General features: G+C 36.4%; 1 protein-coding gene across 2 annotated transcripts in view; it reads right to left on the bottom strand.

Annotated features, from left to right (window-relative positions):
• Positions 1–12676, bottom strand: part of MSL2 (MSL complex subunit 2) — a 33733-nt gene that overhangs the window by 17421 nt on the left and 3636 nt on the right. The window contains exon 2 of one of the 2 annotated variants that reach the window (XM_036120515.2): positions 10344–10473. The exons of the other annotated variant lie outside the window; for it this stretch is intronic. The gene's annotated coding sequence lies outside the window, so the exon portion shown is untranslated. The remainder of the gene's footprint in view (positions 1–10343; positions 10474–12676) is intronic. 2 annotated transcript variants of the gene reach the window in all.

Raw genomic sequence — 12676 nt, 5'->3', positions numbered from 1 at the left:
TCCTTCTTCCTTCCTTGAAGAATAAACTATTCTTTAAGAATCAACTCAAATATGACCTCCAAGAGGAAGCCTTCCTTCTTACCCGGCAGTTTGTTCAAAAAAGCACTTAGCACATTCTCCTATTATAGCACTTATAACATTATATTGTCACCTTTCACTGGGTCTCGCTTATTCAAGGCCAGAAACTTGTTTATCTCTTTATCTTTAAACCAGTGTTGGCACATAAGCAAGCACCTAATAAATGTACAATGAATGAATCATAAAAAGCACATTAGAATTGGGAGTGACCTTGGAAATTAACTTGTTCCATTTTAACCAAGAAAGACTTTCATAAGATTAATAGCTCGTTACTGGCAATAAGGAATAGAAGCAGAATCTATTGATTCCCAACCTAGAGTTCTTTGTACCAGCACCGTCCCTACTTCTGCTATTAAGTCCACAGCATCCACAGAGACAATTTTAGTTTCCTTCCATTTATCAAAAAGAATGATCACTGAAATTGGGCCATAGCAGAATCAATAATTAACCATAGGATGTAAAACCTTTTGGGGAAAAGAAGAAACAGGAATGGGTACTGGCAATAATGGACAGTGAGGGGAGGGGAGCCAGGGAAAGTCAAAGGGGAGGATGGATGTTCAACAATAGTTTTGTGAGGGTCAGGAAATCCTTACTGCACAGAAACTGGAGCTGCAAGAGTCCTACCTGGATTCTCTATATACCAACTTCAATTTCTAAAGTTAACCTTAAATGTTCCAAGCAAACACATAAGCTATATAAAATTGTACTATCTTCTCTGTAAAGAGATTCCAACAAAAAAGCTCAGGCTATTACATACCGGTCTAAGAATTTGCAGCATTAGAAATCTTAACTGGCAATTCTGTGTATATTTTAAATGTGTGAATACATGTAACATATATGTATAACATAAGTAAGTATGTAATAAATTCCTATAATAAGGATGAGATGGTTTAGTCTAGATTCAGTCTCCAAAAGCAGTATCAAGGCACACATAGAGCGGGAGAATATACTTCTACCAGTGTCAAAAGTCTGACATAGGGCCTCAACAATAATCCTTCCATAATTCAACCCACTGATTTAAATATCTTAAGTATCTCCATTCTCCACCTTTTCCAAATGAAGAGTTAATTTTTTAGGCTATCTTCACTTAAGAAAGCATTTCCCTTTCCTCATTTAAGCAAATAATTTCTGAGGCTCAGCTATATGCCAAGCACTGTGCTTGAGCCCACCACTCCCATTTAAAAAAGGATTCTCAGACCTTTTTTACATCTCTGAATTACAGCACCAAAATTACACCCAAAATTAAAGATGTAAAATATGTTTTCAAACAATAACTAAGAAGATATCTCCTAGATATATACAAGAAAATAGTCTCTGAATTCCGTTAAGAACAAAATTGACAATAACACAAAAAGATCATACGTATCACTTAGCAATGAGCACAGGGAATTAACTGTTTTGGACAATTACAACTCTTTTTTTTTTTTAAGAGTTTTTTTTTTTTAAAGATTTTATTTATCAATAGAGACAGAGCACAAGCAGTGGGAGTGGCAGGCAGAGAGAAGCAGGCTCCCTGCTGAGCAAGGAGCCCAATGTGGGACTCGATCCCAGGATCCTGGGATCATGACCTGAGAGGAAGGCAGATGCTCAAACCGACTAAGCCACCCAGGCATCCCTACAACTGTTCTTCTTAAAAAGCCTGTTTTTAGTCTTGCAAAAACCCGTGCCATATGTTGAAGTCTAAACCTCTTAAAAATCTTTTCATTAGGCAAAATTCATGAGCATGAATGCTACTATAAAGAATAATGGGCTCAAGTCAAAAAGAAATGAATCTGAGATCAGAGAACAACTCTCCTAAGAAGACACCATTTTCCTCTTAGTACAGATTCCTAATCCAGGTCTTTAAATTTTTGATTGAACATCACTTAAATATGTTCCCTTAAACTTCCACACATTTATTTTAGTAGTAAACCAAAAAGCAAATACATGCCTCAAAATAGTAACAGGTTCAAATGACAAACGAAGGTTTCAAAGAAATTTTTAGTTCTCTCAGTATTTAAGCTGCTACGCCCTAGACCACCAGTCCACCATTAGCCCCCTAGTATGACAGAAAAATATGCATTTTTATTAAAAATAAGGAAGGAAATAATATGACAGATTTGCAGAAGTCACTAAAAATGGTGATACAGAACGAAGTATCTTGGCCACTTGACCAAGTAATTATTATAAAATTCATTATATCAATTACATCATTTTAAGTAACAAAGTACTACTACAATGATACCAGTGACAGCTAAACATGTATGCCAGGGAAATGGTGGGATGAAAAAACACAAATTCTGTGTTTCCAGTTTGGAAAAAGGAATACAACTAGTTTGCTGTGAAATGAAAATTAACAGTTAAACACTGCATTTTTAAAAGTATGAATGTTACTCAAGCCAAGCTGCTTACCAAACATCTGAGTGGTTAAACTTCAGTTTAACTTTTTTTGCCTTTGGTTAACCTAAAACTATGAAAAAATACTTCCTGGTGCTCTTGGTGATGTCATAGTTTATAAAGGTAAGCTTCACCAGTCAACTACAATTATAAACTAAAAAAACCAAACACACCATAGATTATTAAATGGATGATGTACAACCACTCAGAACCACAACACAGTCATAAGCTCAAGTCATACCTCATTTCATATTCTAATAAGAATTAAAAGAGAAAGTCAGATGTCACTTATCTTAATAATTACTTAGGGGAGACTTTTATAGTGTTTTGTGGTTACAGAGCACTTCTGTAATATTCCATTATTTTCATATTTTAGCAAAGCAATACTGGTCTCATATTAAATTATTACCAATAAGATAATACAGGCTGGTCAGTTAGTCACAATTAAGTTGAACAAGCAAACATTAATCAAATTAATCAATATAAATTCAGTTTGTCTGAATAGGTTTGTCTTCATATTCTCTTGGATAGTCATCCCAAAATTAGTGTCTTAAAACTGAACACTGTCGGGGCGCCTGGGTGGCTCAGTCGTTAAGCGTCTGCCTTCGGCTCAGGTCATGATCTCAGGGTCCTGGGATCGAGCCCCACATCGGGCTCCCTGCTCAGCGGGAAGCCTGCTTCTCCCTCTTCCACTCCCCCTGCTTGTGTTCCCTCTCTTGCTGTACCTCTCTCTGTCAAATAAATAAATAAAATCTTTAAAAAAAAAAAAAAAAAACTGAACACTGTCAAGAAACGCTTAACACAGCATTGCTTATATTTATTGGCACGTGTTCTTTTTTTAAAGTGTACCTATTAACCTGGCACGAGGAGTACTCTAAGACATCACTACTGTCATCCCAGGGTTAATACTGAATCACCTATGTGGCCTCCTCCAGAATTTCTGGAGAAACTGCCCAGGAATGTACATTTTTAAAAACCTTCTCATGTAATTCTTATGCACAAACAGAATTAGAATTAGGAACCACTAAAGATACTTTTCACCTTTTTTGCCTTGATGCCGTCTTTTATAGTAACAAGAACTCCTGGGTATTTTTTCTAATCATTTAAGTGGGAAATGTGATGAAATAATTTTAAGAAAAAAAAAATGTAATCAGCATTTTATTAAAGATTATACTATAAAGTTCATTTTAATAAAACCTACAAATTCAGACTTCTAACTAACAAGGGCTGTATCTTATTTTATTTAAATTATGTTAAAAAATGCATTTTGGTGACTATTCTAAAATGATGTATCTTGTTAGCAAACTCATTAATGCTAACATAGATTTAAAAATTGAGAATGCGGGGGCGCCCGGGTGGCTCAGTCGTTAAGGGTCTGCCTTCAGCTCAGGTCATGATCCCAGGGTCGTGGGATCGAGCCCTGCATCCTGCTCCCCGCTCAGCAGGAAGCCTGCTTCTCCTTCTCCCACTCCCTCTGCTTGTGTTCCCTCTCTCGCTGTCTCTCTCTCTGTCAAATAAATAAAATCTTTAAAAAAATAAAAATAAAAACAAAATAAAAAAATAGAAAATTGAGAATGTAACTTAGGGTTTGGAATTCTTGTATTTTTGAGTTGAGAAGACAAAGCTGTGAGGCCAAGAGAGCTTGACTTCTCCAGAGTACTAGAGGTAAGATAAGCTGCACAGGGAAAGAGAGCTAGAAATATACAGGTCTTTTTTTTTTTTTTTTTTTTTTTTTTTTTTTAACTCCAGTTGGTTAACATACAGTGTAATACTAGTTTCAGGTGTATAATACAGTGATTCAACACTTCCATACCTTACCCTGTGCTCATCACAAGTGCACTCCTTAATCCCCATCACCTATTTAACCCATCCCCCCACCCACCTCCATGCTGGTAACCATCAGTTTATTCTCTATAGTTAAGAGTTATACCAGGTCTCTTTCAAGTCCTTTGAGTAGTAATTAGCACATGTATATGAGGAAATTACCTCAGGCTGGAGAAAGAACCCCCAGAAAGGAGCAAAGAGAACAATCCCTATAACTCAGAGGCAGCACCTATTCCCATCATTAAGAGTAAGAAAACTCCTAATTCACAAGGGATGAATCAAATAGAGTAATCAATCAGAAGGTTCTTGCCTTAGTAGTATGAAAAAAATAGTCCCTATAGGCAGCTCTGGTCCCACCTAACAAAAGCTCAAAAACAAGCCTCAAGAGGATCAAACTCTTTCCAACTAATTTAACCTCATCCCAAGAACAAGGAATACTTACATTACAAAAATATCCATCAACAAGGTAAAATATTAACAAGGTAAAATTTACAGTATCTGGCTTTGAGTCAAAATTAACTAGGCATGCAAAAAAGCAGGAAAATATGACCCAAAATGAGCAGAAAAATCAGGGAACAGCAAACACCGAAGTAACAGATGACAGAATCAGTAGAGCAGAACATTAAAAATTAAACTTATTTTGACCATATTCCATATTCAAAATTGTTGTATGCACCTAATAAAAGAGCTTCAAAACACATGAAGCAAAAACAGATAAATCTCCAGAGATAAACTGACAAATCCATAATTATAATTAAGATATTTCAACACCTCTCAAAAATTGACAAAATGGATAATCATAAGAATAGATTTGGACAACACTATCAACCAACTTGTGAAAATGTTTTAACTGACCAGAAATACTGTGAACCAACAAATGTTCTCTGACTGCATAACAAAATAAAGCAATCTTGATTCTGATCCAGGTAAGGTTTTACAAAATAATTCAAGATCCCAGCAACATTATAGAATTCTATGGCTCAAGACAGTGTCTAGGACACAACAAGAGACCTCACAAAATCTTCCATTCCTGAGGATTATAGATCCAAATGCCTACAGGGGCAAGCATGCAAAGTTTAAAAAATAAGTAAATGTGACAGAAGCTAGGTAGGACCACGGGTAATCTGGAGAGGGCGTATCTCCACCCCTAAGACAAACCTCTCAACTACAGCCAGAGATGCCATGCCACAAGGGAACATAGATCCACTGTTGCCAGACCTTATAATTTTCCAGGAGGGACCTAAAATTTGGATTTTTACATGAACTCTAGATTTTAAAACGCTGACCACCAACACAGTGAATTTTTAACCAAGCAAAAAAAATGTCTGGGAGCCAAATTCACAAATATCTGCTCTAGTCCAACACCTTCATCTTACAAACGAAACAAAAAGAAATCAAGTAATTTATCCCAATTTTGAAAGCAGATAATCCCATCCAACCATATTGGGCATGTACACAAAAGTCCACACTTTTAGAAGAAACTGAAACCAGGATGCTTCCAGGACAGGTAACTTAGTGATGCTTATCTTCTCAGGAAAGACATGAAAACTGTCTTCCAATAGTAGAAGGTTAAAATTTTATCAAAGGCTTCCTGAATTGTTCCAGAGAACAAAAAAAAAAATCAGTGGGAGACAATTACAAAGGAGACCTGGGCAAAATGGAAGCAAGAACTTTCTAAAAAGAAAGTTTTTAAAAAGTTGTCAATGATATGGTTATTTTGTAGAGTAGAATTTAATTTAGTACCCTACCCTAGAGATATTCCAGAAAAACCAGATTAACTTTCAAGAATATTACAGAAAAGATTATTTGATGTGAAGAAATGGCTGTTTGATTTATGGTCCTTTCTGCCTAAAGCTTTATAAATTCTCATCATAAAGAGTAACTTAGTAACATCTTCGTTGTAAGACCTATGTAAAAACTGAGCTGGCAAGCTCAATGACACCATAAAGGGATACCTGAGACAGCCCCAGCTTCTGATGGATATGATATCCTATGTCATATCCTGAATATGTTCAGTGACAGGCCGGACAGCCAACTGATTAACTGTAGAGGGTATTCAGAAATCACAAGGAGGCCTGAATTAGAATGCTCCCTTCTGATCCTGGATTTCTATATTAAATCTGACCGGAGTCCCAAATTTCAGAACATCAGATATTTAAGCTTCAAAGAAATGACATTTAGCAGGATTGACAGAAGTTCAAAAGCCCTTAGGTTATACACTGGACCACCCACCCCCACTTTAGGTATGCCTTTAATTGTTACATAAAGAATTTCAAAACTACTCAACTTTGCCAGAAAATGTTATTTCCAAATTTGAGACCAGACAGCATTTTAAGTGCACATTTTCTATGGGTTATAACAATAAAGAAAATGGACAAATGCTGACTACTAAAGTCAGCAAACAAAATACACTAGCTAGAAAACTAGATTAAAACAACCTGAGAAAAGAGATATTCTAACTCTGCAAAGATTTGAAGTGTCTGGAGTACAAAGGCAGTGAATGAAAATAATTCTGCTAAAATATTATGGACTGAGTCAGAGCAAGAAAAAAATTAAGAAAAATGGCCAGATATACAGTAATTAAGGTGAAAATTTATCTAAGTTAATTTCCTGATAAGGGAACAAAAATATTAATCTTTAAAAAAGTCAGAGTAACAGAAATTAAATGGTAAGAAGTCAAAGTTCACTGTTGGACACAGGGAAAAATATGAGAAATCAGAATAAGATTTTGAAATATCACTTTTTAAAATAAAAGATAAAATACAGTAAGTACATCAAAACTCACAAAAACTCAAATTAATCATATACAAAAGTAGCCAAGTGGACTCTGAGAGAAGCCAATATAATAGACGTTAGCCAATTACTGATGGCTAATGAATTTGAGAATGAAAACCACAACCCCAAGGCACAGAAGATATGTTGTTTTACTACATCAAATAGTATATAATATTATTATAAAATCAAAGTTTCCAGGGAAGGGCATAAAATAAAAAGATTATAGATTATATTTTCATAATTTTCTAATTCCCAATATTTCTTCATAACCCCAATCCCCAGGGACCATCACATTATTCAACATTGTCTCATTCTTCCCAGGCTCACACCTGATCCACCTCTAATGCCAATCTTACCTGCAACCTCTCCCAAAGCACCTGACCTCTCCCAAAATCCAATACCAAATTGCTAAATCCCTGAAGAGTATTTTAATAGGACTGTCCTTAAATTACTTCAAACCCGCCGAAATACTTCATGTCCTTCCAAAATCAATGTCCTTCCAGACTTCACTTCTGATATGTAACTAAGTTCTTTGACTCCTTCAATCTTTTCCAAGCATCTGTATTAAACTGCCAGGTTTTGTCAGTTCTTCAATAAAATTCAGTACATTTTATCAGGTATATGTGAAAGCACTGTGCTAGACATGTACGGGTGGGAAATGCCTCATTTAATCTATTCATAGTGAAAAATGCTTAACCATAACAAACTATAACACAGTACATATCAAAGAATTAAAATGTTATGATAACCATAAGGAAGACAAAACTTTCCCTTCATATTATCTTATGTTGTTCCCTTTCCACTCCCACCACTATTCAGGCTTCTTTCTAATATTTATACATCTGTTATCCTTCCTAATTGAATTTCACCATATTTTAATAATAATCCCATATTTTACCCCCAAATTAATCTTTCCTAAAACAGAATTTCAACACATCACTCTCTTATTTACAATGCTGTTTCTCAAATGCTTGCAATAGCGACCTGCAAACTCCCATGCCCTATCAAGATGGGAGAGGGGGGTGGGTAAAATGCAGATTACAAGAACCTGCTCACAGATACTCCAATCAATCGGCTGTGGTAACTGGGAATCTGAATTTGAATGAGCCCTTTAGGTGATTTTAAGTGGCCCACAGAGCATACTTCAGAGGGAAAAAAAAGAGTTCTACAGGGTAAATGTCAAATTCCTTAGCCCTACATCAGGGCTCACCACACAAAAGACCCCTGAGACTCAACTTATAGGGCAAGGGATCTACAAGGACTCTTCACTACAGATAAACTTGATTTTCTGCAGCCAACTGTTCTCTCCCTCCAATCTTGCTTAAAATGTCCACTAACTTCAACATTCTTCTTGGCCCATTTCAAGCCCCGTACTTCCTAGATCTCACCAGACTGAAACAGTTTCTCCTGCCTAAATTCTACAGCACTGTACTGCTTGTCTTGAACCATTATTTTTTTTGAGAGAGAGAGCACGAGAGAGCGCAAGTGCGGGGGGGGGGGGTGTCTTCAAGCAGACTCCCCACTGAGCACGGAGCCCCATATGGAGCTCAATTCCAGGACCATGAGATTATGACCTGGGCCAAAAATCAAGAGTCGGACGCTTAATGAACTGAGCCACCAGGCACCCCTTGAACCGTTATTTAAACTAGTATTATTAACTTTTCAGGTGGTTGTATCATATGACAACTGACTGTGGATCAAACCTCTTTTCACTCTTTCAGCATCCAGAACAATACACTTTGGAAGTCCTTTCCCTAAGGCAATTTCACTTTGCATAAGCATACCTAAGTAGGAATGAATAATGAACTAATTTTTAGAATATGAAAAGGGAAAACTGTAGAAAGGAGATTTTTATTAGGAAAAGAAACCAGTTAAATAAATGTATCTGGAATGAAAGTGTATCTGCCAAAACAAATTACTAAATATTGTTCTTCCTTACCAGCCTACCAAATAAATGCTCCCCGAAGAATTCTTCCTAGAGAGAACAGGTGAACTTAAGTCCCAAGAAAAAAACCTGGTAAACCAAACTGCTTAACACCAATCAGGTTTGCTTAAACTTTGATCCAAAGAGCTATTCAAAAGCAAGTTATATGGAGGAGAAAACTCATTTATGGTTAATTTCTGAAACTTTTACACATGCAATAAACTTACAAGTGTTCTATTATGATGCTTGAGATTTTGGTATAATATAAATGCCTCTAACACAGCACTTCCCCCAATAATTGCTGATCTACTTTTCGGTCTTCTCTGTAACGCTGAACATATGGGTAGTGACCATGTGTCTTGTTCATCTTTCTAGTGCAGCATTTAAAACAGATTAAGAACGTAATGAGTAAGTTCTCAAGATAAAAAATGATAGTGATTCTCCAAAAATAACACAATGGCCAGCAAGCATATGAAGATAATCAACATCATTAATTAGAGAAATGCAAATCAAAACCACAATGACATCACCTCATGCCCATTAGAATGGCCTATCATTTAAAAAAAAAGTGCTGGCAAGGATGTGGAGAAACTAGAACCCTGGTACTACTGGTGGGATTGTAAAATGGTGTAACCACTATGGAAAACAGTAGGGAAGTTCCTCAAAAAATTAAAAATGGAAATACCGTACACAATTCCAGCAATCCCATTTCTGAGTATACACCGAAAAGAACTGAAAGCAGGGTCTTTAGTTATCTGCATACCCACTTCACAACAGCATATTCACAAGAGCCAAAAGGTGGAAACAACACAAAAGTCCATTAACTGATGAATGGACAACTGTGGCAGACACACACAATGGAATATTATTCAGCCTTAAAAAGGAAGGAAACCCTTACACATGCTACAACATGAATGAGCCTTCAGGACGTTAGGCTAAATTAAACAAACCAATCACAGAAAGACATATACTGTATGATTCCACTTATATGAAGTCTCTAGAATAGTCAAATTCAGACAGACAGAAAGTAGAATGGTGGTTACCAGGGGCTGCAGAGGGTAGCTGGCTGATGGATATAGAGTTTCAGATTTGCAAGATGAAAAAGTTGTGAAAATCGGTTTTACAACAATGTAAATATATTTAATATTACAGAACTATAACACTTTAGAGCGGTTAAGATAAATTTTATGTGTTCACTGCAATGAAAAATTTTAATTACAGTGATTTTAAGTACAAAAAATAAATTCTTAGGTATCAATAAACACTTGAAAAAATGTAGGTATAAAACATTAATATAACATTTATGTACAATTATTCAAATGGCCTTTTAAGGGCGCCTGGGTGGCTCAGTCAGTTAAGCATCTACCTTCAGCTCAGGTCATGATCTTGGGGTCCTGGGATCCAGCCCCACTTCAGGCTCCAGGCTCCCTGCCCAGCAGGAGTCTGCTTCTCCCTCTGACCACCTCCTCCACCGCTCCTGCTCGCTCTCTTGCGTTCTAATAAATAAATAAAATCTTTAAAAAGTTCAAATGGCCTTTTAATTTAGCTTCCATCTAAAAGATTAGTTTAAAAAATAAAATAAAAAAGATAGTTTAAAATAAGTCACTCCAAACTATATGTTCACATTTCATTGTAGAAGATTCATGTCAATTATAAATTGTTTGCTCAGTCAAAAAGTATTTCTGCTAAAAGAGGAGAATCAGAATTCTAAACTAGAAAAGATTCTTGAGATCATACACCCCACTAATTCCAATGTGGGTCCATAAACAATGGCAAATGAAAAAAAACGAAATGAAAAGTAATTTTTCATAGAACTAATCTATTTAAAGTTAAGGCATATGCTTTATTCTGAGAATGCATCTGCACCTTGAGACTTTCTCTTTTTAATACTAATTTCATCCATTCAACAAATACTTGTTGAGCCAGTAACTCTCAGGTACAAGACTACAATAGTGAACAAGAGAAGCAGCAAGGCTCTCACCCTCAAAAAACTACCTCCTTTCTAGTGGAAAATAAGAATACAAATAGTAAGAAAAGATGATAGGGTTTTGTTAAGTCCTTAACATTTAAAACAAAAACCTGATCAGTCTACGTTAACCCCAGGTCAGGAGGAAACATTAATCTACAGCTCCTTCCCGTTTTATTTTTTTTTAAAGATTTTATTTATTTAAGAGAAAGAGAGAGAGTGCACAAGCAGGGGAAACAGCAGGCAGAGGGAGAAGCAGGCTCCCCCACGACCCAGGGCTCAATCCCAGGACTACGGGATCATGACCTGAGCCTAAGGCAGATGCTTAACTGACTGAGCCACCCAGGTACCCCAACTTCCCATGTTATGAGAAACTGGATGTCCAAAAGGTTTCACAACAATTCAATAAATCCCAAGTCAGAACCACCTTGTTTCTAATTAAAACGCCAAGAAAATATCCATGTGCCTTAGAGATTCAAACATGATAAATTTACAGGACTCCAAATATCTCAAAGACTAATATTTTTCCACTTAATGTGTCCTTCCAGTTCTAACAGGATTTGATTCTATATACCAAACTTGTTCTATCATTTGAGAACTTAAAAATTTAATGAAAAACTTAAAATCCCTAGGGCAGAATTTATCAAATCTCATGCTAGCAAAAGAAATTCTACTTTCTGATAAATGATAAAGCAAGTCCAACATTTAGAACAAGGGGAAAGGACGGACACAAAAATAGTACCCACAGTAGTACCGTCTTGGTCACTGTTTCTGTGACCTAGAAAGTACAGTAATTGTCTGGAGCACTGCTATCCCATGCACTAGAAGTTTCAGACAGTTTAAATATACAAAAGAACTGATAAACAGTGATAATCAGCTAATTAACATTTCAAAGAATCATGATACAAAACCCGAAGTTCCAGTGAATAATCTAGGTTTGACAATAATTGACCTGACAGTAGTACAGTCTCTTCCCTCACCTCCTACCTTTCTCTACTTCTGTACAAGGGTGGGATATTAAGCACAAAGTATGCGCCAGATACCACATCCTAATATGTGCCAGACAAGTCCATAGACTTGATCTCGTGGGTTAAACAGGTTTTTCCCCACTTAAAAAATAAACCCACATATAACACAAATGTGGAGAAACAAACTTGAAGGTATAATTATCCCCTTTCGTAGGTAAAGGAAACTGAGCCAAAAAGTTAAAGTAGAAAAAACAAGATTTGCACTTAACTGCAAAGTTTGTAGGAGTCTCATTTTCTTTCTCTGAGTCTGTCACAAACACCAACATGCAAGTGACTGGATAGGAGAGGGTAGATGAGGCAGGAGGAACACAAAAATGTACAAAAAAAATAGAAATTTTTCCCTAAGATATCAGAAGAATTAGATATGAAAGCGACACCCAAAGAGCTCTAAGTTCCTATGACTGGGACAAAGGGTTAGAGGTTCAAAGGACAAATGGAACTTTTTCCTGCAGTGAGCAAGGAAGAATTCACTGAGGAGGGAGGAAATCGATGAGTTATACCATAGAGAAAAAAAGTATTTTTAGGCAGAAGAGACTTCAGAGAATAAAGGTGGGGAAAAGAAGGTAGACACAGGGCCTGTATGTTTGAAAAGGTAAAAACATCAACCTGGCTGAAGCACAGAAATTATATAAGAGGGCAGTTAAATGTAAGGCTGAAAAGGTAGGATTGGGTCAGACTTCAGAGGACCTGATGAAACAAACTCCC

This window comes from Halichoerus grypus, chromosome 1, assembly GCF_964656455.1.
Source record: "Halichoerus grypus chromosome 1, mHalGry1.hap1.1, whole genome shotgun sequence".
NCBI lineage: Eukaryota > Metazoa > Chordata > Mammalia > Carnivora > Phocidae > Halichoerus > Halichoerus grypus.
Note: the sequence above shows the minus strand (reverse complement) of the source record. Positions and strands in the feature narration are given on the sequence as shown.